At 36.1% G+C, this 13472-nt stretch overlaps 1 non-coding gene and 1 pseudogene across 1 annotated transcript; one reads left to right on the top strand and one right to left on the bottom strand.

The window, feature by feature from the left end:
• Positions 1–4944: 4944 nt before the first annotated feature.
• On the bottom strand, positions 4945–5050 carry LOC112396147 (U6 spliceosomal RNA). The gene has a single exon (XR_003002509.1). It is a non-coding gene; the product is annotated as a U6 spliceosomal RNA (small nuclear RNA).
• Positions 5051–12227: 7177 nt separating this feature from the next.
• Positions 12228–12650, top strand: LOC112396126 (ubiquinol-cytochrome-c reductase complex assembly factor 2 pseudogene; annotated as a pseudogene).
• Positions 12651–13472: the final 822 nt, after the last annotated feature.

Genomic DNA, 13472 nt, shown 5'->3' with positions numbered 1-13472 from the left:
GGAAATGTTGGTTTTGGTCAAGCTGATGATATTGCCAAACAAACAACCACATTAACTGACGAAAAACAAAAACAAAAAAAACTGAGGTGAGAAATGTGGTCTTTTCAGCAGAGATTAGAGTTCTGGAAAGATCACTGATAAATCAGCTTCTCTGGGAAGCATGAGATCTGAGAGAGACTTCAAACTATGTCCTGAGGAAGGAGCTAGGGAGGATTAACAAACACATCTGGGCTGAGGCTTGGCCACTGCATCAGTAACAGTAGGAGCTGAGACTGTTCAACGATGTTTTCTAGCTATTGGTGAGAAAGGTTCTTATAGTATTTTCTTCCCTTTTGATCCATGGACAGTTTAGGTCTTCTCTAATTAGTTCTATTCAGACTTAGACTCTTAGAAAAACCTTGTGATTCATGTTCTTCCTGAATCCCCTTGATAGAAATGAAAGCAATTTCTGTGGGACTGGGAAGGTCAAGGCCCTGTGGTAAGTCTTTTCAGAAGGTTAAGAAGATCCATCAGTGCAACAATTACCTCAAGAAGCAGGCAGGGGGAATTGGGAGCATTTCTCATACTAGAAAGTGGAACTCAGTGAAAGCCTAGGTGGGGTATAGAATGGAACTCTGTCTCTTGGTATTCTTGAGTGCAGATGATTCAGAGTGTTTTTATTTTTAACAAGGAGGACTCCTTGATAGTGGAATATGAAATAGTAATCCCTGGGAAGAGGAAGGAAATGAGAAATCCAGAAAAGTTGCTTCTGAAGGCCTGCCAGTCTATTTTTTAAATAATATATTTTATTTATTTATTTAAATCTTTAAAAAATTTTTATTTTATATTGGACTATAGTTGATTTACAATGTTGTGTTAGTTTCAGGTGTACAGCAAAGTGACTCAGTTATACATATACATATATCCTTTTGAAAATTATTTTCCCATTTAGGTTATTACAGAATATTGAGCAGAGTTCCCTGTGTTATACAGTAGGTCCTTGTTGGTTATCTATTTTAAATATAGTAGTGTTGTATATGTCAATCCCAAACTCCCAATTTATCCCTTACCCCTGCCTTTCCCCTTTGGTAACCATAAGTTTGTTTTCTAAGTCTGTGAATCTGTTTCTGTTTTGTAAATAAGTTCATTTGTATCAATTATTTTAGATTCCACGTATAAGCGATATCATATGATATTTGTCTTTCTCTATCTGACTTACTTCACTTAGTATGAGAATCTCCATGTCCATTCATGTTGCTGCAAATGGTATTTTTTCATTCTTTTCAATGGCTCATATTCCACATCTTTATCCATTTCTCTGTCGATGGACATTTAGGTTGCTTCCATATCTTGGCTATTGTAAATAGTGCTGCAATGAACACTGCAGTGCATGTATCTTTTCAAATTATGGTTTTCTCCAGATATATGCCCAGGAGTGAGATTGATGGATCATATGGTAGTTCTATTTTTAGTTTTAAGGAATCTCCATACTGTTCTCCATAGTGGTTGTACCAGTTTACATTCCCATCAACAGTGTAGGATGGTTCCTTTCTCTCCACACCCTCTCCAGAATTTATTGCTTATAGACTTTGATGATGGCCATTCTGTCTGGTGTGAGGTGATAATGTCATTTTAGTTTTGATTTACATTTCTCTATTAGCGATGTTGAGTATCTTTTCATGTGCCCCTTGGCCATCTGTATGTCTTCTTTGGAGAAGTGTCTATTTAGGTCTTGTGCCCATTTTTGGATTGGGTTGTTTGTTTTTTTGATATTGAGCTGCATGAGCTGTTTATAAATTTTGGAGACTAATCCCTTGCTAGTTGCATCATTTGCAAATACTTTCTCCCATTCTGTGGGTTGTCTTTTCACTTTGTTTATGGTTTCCTTTGCTGTGCAAAAGGTTTTGAGTTTAATTAGGTCCCATTTGTTTATTTTCGTTTTTATTTCCATTACTCTAGGAGACAGATTGAAAAAAATATATTGCTCCTGCCTGTCTTTGAATCCAGTATTTGACTTTCTTAAGGCTGCCCATGATAGAACATGGGGGCTTTATACTCTGGGCAGAAGGACAGTTTTAAAACAAGCCACTGTTTGTTTAACAATTCTATTATCTGCACTTAATTTTTAAAGCCTCCCAATATGTCTAATCATTACCAAGGGAATCAGGTGAAAGTATTTTGGGAAAAAGTTGGGATAGAGTATAAAATTATGGGGAAGGGGATTCTAGGATTCACTGTTTGGGAGATAATATTTAACAATGTATGAAATTCCCCAAGGTTAAAGTAAGACTTAAGGGGAAATAATTGGGGTTACTTTGACATATGGAACTTTTTTTTTTTTAGTAATTAACATTTAAATGTCCTGTGTTATATTTGTTAAGCATGATGATTTCCATTATAGACCAGTAGGATCTGGGCCATTTCACATCCTCTCAAAGAGAGGATGTGAAATGGACAGATAAATCATCCAAGGAAATTCTGAACTCAATTACTGGGGTTGTGACCCTCATGAACTGAGTGTGGATGAATTCTTTAGAATGCTTGGTCTAATTTGGGGGATCTTTTTTTAAAAAATTAAATAAAAATTATAACACTGTATTTTGGGGTTTATGATGTATTTAGATGTGAACTATATTACAACAATAATATAAAGTCTGGGGGTATAAATAGAATTACACTATTCAAGATTCTTATAGTTTGCCTGAAATGGTGTGGTATTGTCTAAGTAGACATTGACATGTAAAGTCTTTAATCCATTTTGAGATGATTTTTCTGTATGGTGTAAGATAAGAGACCAATTTTCCCAATACCATTTATCGAAGAGACTATCTTTTCTCCATTGTATATTCTTGGCGCTTTTGTCAGACGTTAATTGGCCATATACAATGTGGTGTTTATTTCTGGGCCGTCAATTCTGTTCTATTATTACATGTGTCTGTTTTTTTAGTTGAATAAATTTGACATGTAAATTTATGGTGAGTGCCGGTCGGCACCGATCGTCTGTGCAGGAATCTCCCCGCTTTGCCCTCCACACCGGTCGCTGTGCACCACTCCGCGGTCCCGAAGCTCCCCACTCCGCCTCCCGCAGTCTCCGCCCACGGAGGGGCTTCCTAGTGTGTGGAAACTTTTCCTCCTTCACAGCTCCCTCCCACTGGTGCAGGTGCCGTCCTTATTCTTTTGTCTCTGTTTTTTCTTTTTTCTTTTGCCCTACCCAGGTACGTGGGGAGTTTCTTGCCTTTTGGGAGCTCTGAGGTCTTCTGCCAGCCTTCCGTAGGTGTTCGGTAGGAGTTGTTCCACGTGTAGATGTATTTCTGGTGTAACTTTGATACTTTTATACACTGTAATGTGATTGCTAATGTAGCAATATTTATCAAATTATATAATTATAGTGCAATATTATTGTCTATATTAATTATACTGTGCATTAGATTTCTGTTGCTTATTTACTCCCCGTATCAAGTTTGTACCCTTGAATTATCAATCTTATCCTCCCTACCCACCCCATCCCCTAGTAGCTGCCATTTTACTCTCTGTTTTCTAAAGGTTAAATTGTTTTTAGATTCCACATATAAGTGATATCATACAGTACTTGTCATTCTCTGACTTAACCTCACTTAGCATAATGTGCTCAAGGTCTATCCATCTTGTCTAAAATGGCAGGATATCCTCATGGCTGAATAATATTCCATTGTGTATATGTATCACATCTTATTTATTCATTCATCTGTTGATGGGCATTTGGGTTGTTTCCAATTTTTTGGTCATCATATTGTGAAAACTGCTTCAGTAAACATGGGAGTGCATATATCTTGTCACAATTGTGTTTTTATTTCCTTTCAGTATATAGCCAAAATTGCTTGATCCTGTGGTAGATGACTTTTAATTTTTGAGAAACCTCCATATTGTTTATAGTGGTTGAACCAATTTACATTCCTACCACCAGTGTACGAGGGTTCCTGTTTCACCACATCCTTGCTAGCACCTGTTGTCTCTTGTCGTCTTGATGATAGCCATTCTACAGGTGTGAGGTGATATCTCATTGTGGTTTTGATTTGCATTTTCCAGATGATTAGTGATGTTGAGCATCTTTTCATGTTCTTCTTGGCCGTTTTGATGTCCTCTTTGGAAAAATGTCTATTTAGTTCTTCTGCCCATTTTGAATTGGATTGTGTGTTTGTTATTAAGTTGTATGAGTTCTTTATATTTTGGATATTAACTCCTTATCCAATATTTGGTTTGCAAAATTTTTTTCCTATTCTATAGACTGTCTTTTCATTTTGCTAATTAGTTTCTTTTTCTGTGCAGAAGCTTTTGAGCTTGATGTAGTGCCATTTGTTGATTTTTGCTTTTGTTTTTTGTGCTTTTGGCATCACGTCTAAAAAAATCATTGCCAAGACCAAGATCTATAGGCTTCTTCCCTACATTTTCTTCCCTACACTTTCTTCTATGGTATCAGTTCTTATGTTAAAGTCTTTGATCCATATAAAGTTAGATTTTGTGAGTAGTGTGAGATAGGGGTCCAATTTCATAGTTTGTATATTTTTTTTAGTTTTTCCAGAAGCATTTGTTGAAAAGACTATCCTTTCTCCTCTATCCTTTCTTTGCTTCCTTGTCAAATATTCGTTGACCATGTATGCCATGATTTAATTCTGGGCTGTCTATTCTGTTTCATTGCTCTATGTGTCTATTTGTGTGCCAGTACCATACTGTTTTTTATTACTATAGCTTTGTAGTACAGTTTGAAATTAGGAAGTGTGATGGCTCTGTCTTTGTTATTCTTTCTCAGGATTGCTTTGGCTATTCAGGGTCTTTTTTAGTTGCACACAAAGTTTAGAACTGTTTCTTCTATTTCTGTGAACAATACCTTTGGTATTTTGATGGGGATTGCATTGAATCTGTAGATGGTTTTGGGTAGTATGGCCATTTTAACAATATTAGTTTTTCCGATCCATGGACATGAGATGGAAAAATATGGAATGCCTCACAAATTTGCATGTCATCTTTGCACAGGGGCCATGCTATTCTCTGTGTATTGTCTCAATTTTAGTATATGTGGTGCCGAAACGAGCTCTGGGGATCTTTAACAGGGGCAGACTTCTGATGGCATGCCCAGCAACAGAGGCCCTAAAACTCAGGGCTGTCATTAGTCCATAAATAACCTTTACCTGAATTAGACAAAAACCTATGGACAAGGCCCAATGCCAAGGTGTGTAGTTCTACATATGGACTATAAGCTGGATCTTATCTTTACATACCCATTTTGCCAGGTAGTTTTGTAGAGTGCATGACCAACAAAACTTAATGTATAATCTTTGCTAATTCTTCTATTTTTATTTAATTCCAGGCCACATAGAAGAGATTGGCAATATAATTTCACAGAATAGTATACAGTCACTTTCTTTTTGGCTTTTCCCCTTGTTTAAAACTCATGCCTGGTTTGCAAAATGACAAATAATTCATAGGAAAGTTATATCCTTTGTTGTAATCTTGACATCTTCAAAAGCAATACAGTGTAAATAAGCTGTTACGAGATAGGACAATTAGAAGCTTTAAGACAAGTATTTAGGCTCTTGTACGTTTCTTACATACAGATTTCATAATAATCATGTTGAATTGGAATTGTATATATATTTTTCTGCTTATTCCCAAAACACTCTCCTTAAAGGTAAGGAGAATGCATTTCACATTTGAGTTCCAATCAAAGAGCACAGTGCCTGGCACATAGTTGGCATTGAATGAATGCATGATATTCCTTATTTTTCACTATCTTACTTCCTTAAGGAATACTAAAGGAAAGGATCTGAGATAAAAATTTTGAAATCCCAACATGTAGATTCTTTCTAATGAGACAAGCATGTAAGAATTTCCTGTACTCCTTCATTTCTTTTCAAGACTACTATAGTTGTGTAGCATAAATTATATTTATAAAACTATATCTTACATTACTATTTATTATAACTAATGGTTAAAACTTTAATACCAAGGCTCTTTTACTTTATAAATTTTTTGTCTTATTCCTGGACTTTGACTGAGAAAATTGTGTCAAGTCTCTGTGTCAGTCATTACTAATTATATGACATTGAGTACCTAGTGACTCTAAGCTCAGTTATATTTCTTTATATTAGAAATATATGAGAATATATTTTCACTTGCAATTGTGTTACATTTGTTCAACTTCTACACAAATGCAACATACAATTATTGTTATTGTTGTACTAGTACACATTGAATACCCACTGGTAACATTGCTGTGTGATAAAAATATAATAACTTGGCAAATTGTAGCTTGGCTTTGAAATAAAAAAATGGATTTGAAATTGCCTAGAATAGGAATAAACTGGAAGAAACAACACACTGTATTCAAAGTATAATTGTATTCAGCCCATGATTTAACATACTTTGCAGCCAATGTTAATTTTTATGTAATGCATGTGGTGCTCATTTGTTTACCTTTTGATCTCTCCTTAAAAGTATTCTGTGTGAAGGACATTATAGAATTTGTAAACTACAGTATAGAAAAGGACACTTTAAGACATTTAAACTTGATCTTATTCTATCCCAGAAGTACCGTGATCTCAAGGCTATGAATTTGTAATAATCCAATAAAATAAAACTCTCTCCTCTGCTATCTAGGTTTAGTGCCTGTACTACGAAGACAATTTTTGTAGCCTTACCATTGGAATTTGCCATGTTTAAATCCTTTCCATTTGCTGGAAAACTTCATTGTTGCTGACAAGGAATCAAGTAGAAAATTGGAGGCTTGGATATGAAACTCTCTCTGGTGCTTGTTAGCATAAGTGAATATTTTTGTTTTGGGACCAAAATAAACTCCCTGCATCTATTTTAAAGAAATACTTATAGTGTAAATATGTCATTCATGATTTTTCAAACATAAGCTTTGAAAAATGAGCTTGGGAATGGTCTATATTTAAATCTAAAAAGAACTCATGACAAAATGATACTAGCTATAGTGCTTACAATGTTTTGTGTCATTTAGAGAGAAAAATATAAAGCTGTCCTGACTTCCTGTGGTAATTAGTGCCTCTTTTATGGTACATAAAATACTCTAATGGTAATGTTGTAAGAAGTCATTTGGTTTTATCAACTGCTGAAATTACTTTTGATGTTGTTACTAAAAATAGCGGGATATGTAGGTGCGTCAGGACGCAGGGTGCAGCAGCGTGGCATATGCCTGTCTAAACCCCACATTCTTCTGAGGTTCAGATTAAAGGCCTGATTTTGTAGTTTTGTCCCTCACACTGAGGGAAGGTCATTGACTGATATTCCTTCAGCTCCTTTAATGGAGGTGACAAAAGGAGAGTGTCTGAACGAAAGGAGGTCAGGGTGGAGGAATGAGGGAGAAAGCAAGAATTAGGGAGAGACTTGAATTTTTAAACTTGTTTCTTTTATCTACCATTATTTTTTTACCCTCCTAACAAAGATTAATCTGGCAAGTTCCCTAAATTGGATGGCTGAATTTATCCTTTTAAGCTTTTTAAAAGCAAGAGAATTTTTCAGATACTTCTGTATAATTGTGAATAAGACCAATGCCAGAGAAGAGGAAAAGAACAAACAAAACAAAAACAAAGCAAGATAAAAGACAGGAAGAGAGAAAGAAAAATGAGAGTGAAAAGTCTTCAAACTTCTGTACTTTTAGAGATTGTGAGAGGCTGTGCTCTTTTTCAATTCAATGAGTCTCTTAACTTTTTTTTTCTTGCTATCACTGCTCATTCTTGTCTCTTTGCTTGTTCCTGTCTTCTCATTTCCCTTTCCAAATTTTCATCTTTACAAATTCCTCATGTTACAGTTTAAAATTATTATTGTAATACTGACTGCTAGGACCTTTCCATTTATTCCAATTTCCACTGGATGGTTAGGGCTAATGAACCTGTGAACACCAAACCTTTCTAATTCTGGGTGTGGTGGCCCTCCACCAAGGAAAGGGGTTTCCTGAAGTCCTTGTCTGATAGCAAATACTGGAGTGGGGTTAAATGTCCTTGGGTCACATAATGGTGGCCAGTGAGCTAATCTGTTTCTGGGAATGCATTACATTTTAAAACCTTGCCCATAATCCCATGATTTTTCAGCTGGTGACAGGTGGAGAAAGTGGTCCTGATTTTGGAATAAAAGTGTGAGATTGCTTGTAATTAGTAGTCCTGAGAGTAGGTTCATAGGACTATGAATGGATTTAAATGGATAACATAGTTTATCCATTTAGTGAACACAGTTCTAATTGCTCAACTGACTATTTTCACTTTCTGGGCAGACAGGATGACCACATTCACAAGCCTAATTCAGAGTCTGTGTGCGACTGCGGGACTGCAAGAGGAACTGATGTGTCATTTCTAGTCTGCGGCAATTATGAGTTAGTGTGTTTCTTCCTCTGTTGCATCTCTCTCTTGCCCTGCCTTGGCAATCCTAGAAACCATGGAAGGCAGCCATCAGGAAATGGAGGCATATTTCAGCTGCATTGAATTTTTCCTAAATGAGAAATAAATTTTTATAGTAGTAAGTACCTGATATTGCAGGATTTGTTTGTTACTACAGCAGAACTTACCTGATCATGACAGCTACATTTAGTATAGTATCCTGGCACATACTGTCCATTAAATGATATTTATCATTATTATTATGATAGTATTCTATGGGCCTATTGGGAGATGTAATACAATTATTCTTCCTTATTGATAATGACTTTATTAAAATGAAATTAAGAAATATTATGCAAATATGATGGAATATATATTAGATACTTATTACAATTTTTTGACTCCCTGTGGGGTATGGTTTAGGATGAGAGCAACAGGATCATTTTCACTTAGGTGTCTTTTTATCCGTGCAATATCTTATATAAGCAGTAATTAATTTTCAGAGCTATGACCTAAATAGCTAAGAAAATAGTTTTAGAAGATAAGGGAAAAAAGTGGAAAAAAGTAAGATATACAAGAAAGAAAAGAAAGAAAAAAATTGTCTGTGGAGTTATTTTATAATATCACCTCCCTCAATAGACTACAATAGTACCTGTGTCTGTTTCTAAGACTAATAAATAGGGTAGCCCAAATCACTGAGTAAAGTAAATGACTAAAATAATAAAGAAGCTGAGTAGTGAATAAAGCACTTTTAAGTGTCAAAGTTGTGACCGTCAATCACGGTTTGGCCACCTATATTGCTGGAAGTTTTGGGACAATATTCAGGAAAAATGACTAGACACAGATAGGTCCTATAATTAGAGAGATTATTTGTCACTCTAAAGAATCAACTTAAATTTGTCAGTGAGTCTAACTTCAGTTTTTTTAGATGAACCTCCAAAGTACACATTTCACAGTTATGATCTCAACACCCCAGTTGTACACTTTGTTGAGAACTGCGCACGTATTGACATCCTCAAAATACCCTCCTGTTAGAAAAATGTAGCAGTGTGATTTAGCAGTGAATGTAAACTCTACTTCCTCTTAAGATGCTCATGATTAGTTTGACATCTGGGAAATTGTTCTTTAATATGAATAGAGGAGTTTTATATCCTTTTATATAAGATAGCTATTTAGATGTTTTGGAAACCTTTTAAATTATTACACTTTTTCATGTCATCTTGACAGAAAAATGGCTATCTACATGAAGGAAAGTAAAAAAAGGGATTCATGTACCTGTTAGTTAGATTCCATTGCAGCACACATATTTCTTGCCCGTGGACTCGATAATCTGTGGGTTGGCTGAGATCAGCTAGGCTTGGATTTGGGGTTGTTCCATGTATCTCTCATTCTGAAACGGAGGTGAAAGGCATTGCAGTCATTGGGGGCGTGCTCTTTTCATGGTGGATAGCAGGAAGGCAAGAGGAGCCAGTGGAAATACCTGATGCCTTTCAAAGTCTCTACTTGACATTTCACCATTTCATATCTGCCCATATTGCTTTACTCATGTGAGCAACACCAGAGTCAATGGGGGTAGAGGTGTATAGTCCTCCTCTAGAGGCAGTTCTTATAGTCTCTTTGATATGTAATTGTATCATCGGGAGAAAATGGAATAGGAGGGATCAGAATCCATTCATTCACATTAGCTAACACCACATATGATGGTGGCCTCTACAGAGATGAAAGACCTAAAGTTGAAAGGTAAAAGTATAAAGTTAATAGAAGAAAATCTAGAAGACTACCTAGGGTAGTAGAACTTCTTTAAAAAAAAGTAAAAGTACAAACCAAAAGAAAGAAAAGTAATAAATCTGACTATATCAAGAAAATTTTTAATGAAAGGCACCATGTGTCAAGTTAATAAACAGATAATAGATTGGGGGCATATATTTCTGACACTTAATATCAACTAAGAATCAATACCTAGAGTATGAGAAATTCTTCTGTAAAGAGCAATTCTGATACAATTAAGTGTGAAAGATATGAGATGGAATTTTCAAAAAATTAAAACCAAAAAGCTACCAAGCATGCATAAGGGGAAGTCATAGAATCATTAGTGATCATAAATATGTAAATTAAAGCAAGAATATCACTTTAGAGCCATTAGCGCACTAAATACTAAGAACACAATAATGTAATAGGAACCTTCACGCACATCTAATGGAGTGTAGATTGTTGTGGACATTTGGAAAGTAATCTAGTACCAGTGAGTCAGTTTGTAGACACATACCCTGTGATAAATCTGTTCTTTTACCAGGTATATAGTCCGAATCAATCCTCATATAAAGTCAAAAAGGGACATGTAAAAGGTTGTTCTTGGTTGTGGACTAAGAAATATTGTGTTTGTTCTTGGTTGAGGACTAAGTTGAGGTAAGTGAGACAACTCAGGTGCAGATTTTAAGGAGGCACTCACTCTAAAGGTCATGTAAAACATGAGTACAGGATAGCACACTCACCCTGAGAGTAAGTGCCTCCTTAAGTGTTGTGCCCCATCTGCCTCACTTGCCTCACCCTACTATCAGCTCAACTGGTAAACTGGAGTCAGATTAAGTGTCTGTCACATGGAGAGTGGATAGATGACATGAAATAAATGCACAGGAAGGAGAATTACACATCATTTAGAAAGAATGGATGAAAGATGAATATAGTTGTAGGAGTGAGTTTTAAGTTGTTTAATTAAAAAAAAACATTATTGTCTGTTCATCATTTTGAAAGTGAACACATCAAATGGCATTTTATTTACTTAAGAAGCAAATATTAAAACAAAGCCAAAATAAAAATATTTTGATAAATATACTAAGAGGAAAATTAAATAGTACAGCCTATTTAAAAATGTTCATAAAGCAATGTACTTAAAATTGATCAAGTGAAAACATATATTTTTACAATCTCAAAATCAAAATCATTTTATGTATCAGAAATTTTTCAGTATGTGGGGAAAAGGTTTATATTGTTCAATGAAACCTTAGCATATACTTTTTGACTCTCCCCATAATAACTGGCATATCTATTTCTCAAGCCAATTTAAATCTAAAATGTAAAACTGACTTTGATGTGACAGCTCACTATGATCTATTTCACCCAAAAACTTTGCTGAGTTTTTGGTATAGACTCTCTATATCTGCAAGTTATGAATGGTTTAAAATATAAAAATAGGGCTTCCCTGGTGGCGCAGAGGTTGAGAGTCCGCTTGCCGATGCAGGGAACATGTTACAAATTTAAGAAAAATGTGGATGGTTTGAAGACTTTTTAGCAGAATTATGAGTTAAAATTCATTGTTGTGGTCCACTCTAAATCTGACTTTTTAATAGCTTTATGAACTATCATACCCTAGATAAGAATAGTAACTGAAGATGGTAGATTTTAGTATGGCTGAGGACTGCCAGATATCCACGAAGGGATACTGGGTATCTGGAAGAGATCCCTGGTGGTCCAAAAACAAAATCTGTTCTTGCATCTGCTCCAATCCAGCTTTCTGACTGTCTCTCCTTTCTTCAGTATTTTCACATTCTTCTGTGCCGTCATTTATAAAATATATCTGTTAATTAAATGTGTTCTATGTCTCTGGGGAATTGATAACTTGATTTGAAAGCACTTTAAAAAATAAAGTTCAGGGGTTTCCTTGGTGGCGCAGTGGTTGAGAGTTCGCCTGCCAATGCAGGGGACATGGGTTTGTGCCCCGGTCTGGGAGTATCCCACATGCCGGGGAGCGGCTGGGAACGTGAGCCATGGCCGCTGAGCCTGCGCGTTCAGAGCCTGTACTCCACAACGGGAGAGGCCACAACAGTGAGAGGCCCGCGTACCCCTCCAAAAAAAATTTAAAAATAAAGTTCAGGCCCCCAAATGGCAGCCAGCTGCTACCAGAATTTTCTCAAACTCTGTGAGGAATGGCCAGTGGACGAGACCAAATGAGGCCGGGACTTGGGCGCTTATCAGTGGGAGCGGGTAGTGCATGCCTTTCGGGAGGGAGAGAACACCCAGATTGCAGAGCCTGAAGCCTGTGATCAGTTGTACGAGAGCTTAGTACTTCTCCATTCAAACTACTACAAACACAAGTACCCTCGTCCCAGAGACACAAGCTTCAGTGCCCTGTCCCTGGAAGAATACAAACTGGTCCTGTCCACAGATACCTTGGAAGAGTTTAAGGAGATGAATAAAGGCGTGTGGAAGGAACTGCAGGAGAAGTTTGCCCCCAAGGATCCTGAGGAGAAACATAAGGCCTGGGCTAGGGCCTTATCGCGACCGCATTACCTAAGCGTGAAGTAGTGTACATTGTCATCATCAGTACAATGCCCTGATTTCTCCATCAAAAAAAAAAAATTTCATATACCTATAATAATTCTTTTAACCTTTTTATTTTATATTGGAGTATAGTTGATTAAGAATGTGATAGTTTCAGGTGCACAGAAAAGTGACTCAGCCATACATACACATGTATGCATTCTCATATACCTATATATAATGATACTGAGTGTTGAAATAATTATTTTTGGAATATGTTTTAAAATGATGGGAGGGAGACGCAAGAGGGAGGAGATATGGGGATATATGTTTATGTATAGCTGATTCACTTTGTTATAAAGCAGAAACTAACACACCATTGTAAAGCAATTATACTCCAATAAATATGTTTTAAAAAAATGGAACCGTAACAGTAACAGAAAATTCAGTAAGTCTGAATTTTCTTATATAAGAGGTACTTTTTCTCACCATGAGTTTATTTTTCAGCCCTATTTAATTTGGAAACTGGCCTATTTGAATACCTAGAGCGGAAACTTCCTCACCCAGCAGTTAAAGGGCATAATGTCAGATTTTAAACTTTGTTTTCCACGTAGGACAGCAAACTGTTACCTCCTTGTATAGGTGCTTTTAATTACAGACTAGATTGGTCAATGGGATAGTGCCACCCAAACGATATATATAAAATGACCAAGATTTAGAGACATCAGGTATTACCGTGTGCAGAATAATAGCAAGATGGGTGTCACATTCACCTCCTTTTCCTTGTACATAGATTACATGTTCATTAGTTTATAGACATCATGATAGTAATCTAATTTGGGACAAACAGAATAGATTTCATGCCAG

This window comes from Neophocaena asiaeorientalis, unplaced genomic scaffold (genome assembly GCF_003031525.2).
Source record: "Neophocaena asiaeorientalis asiaeorientalis breed wild unplaced genomic scaffold, Neophocaena_asiaeorientalis_V1.1 scaffold146, whole genome shotgun sequence".
Taxonomy (NCBI): Eukaryota; Metazoa; Chordata; class Mammalia; order Artiodactyla; family Phocoenidae; genus Neophocaena; species Neophocaena asiaeorientalis.
The sequence above is the reverse complement of the archived record's forward strand: the minus strand, read 5'-3'. Positions and strand labels throughout refer to the sequence as shown.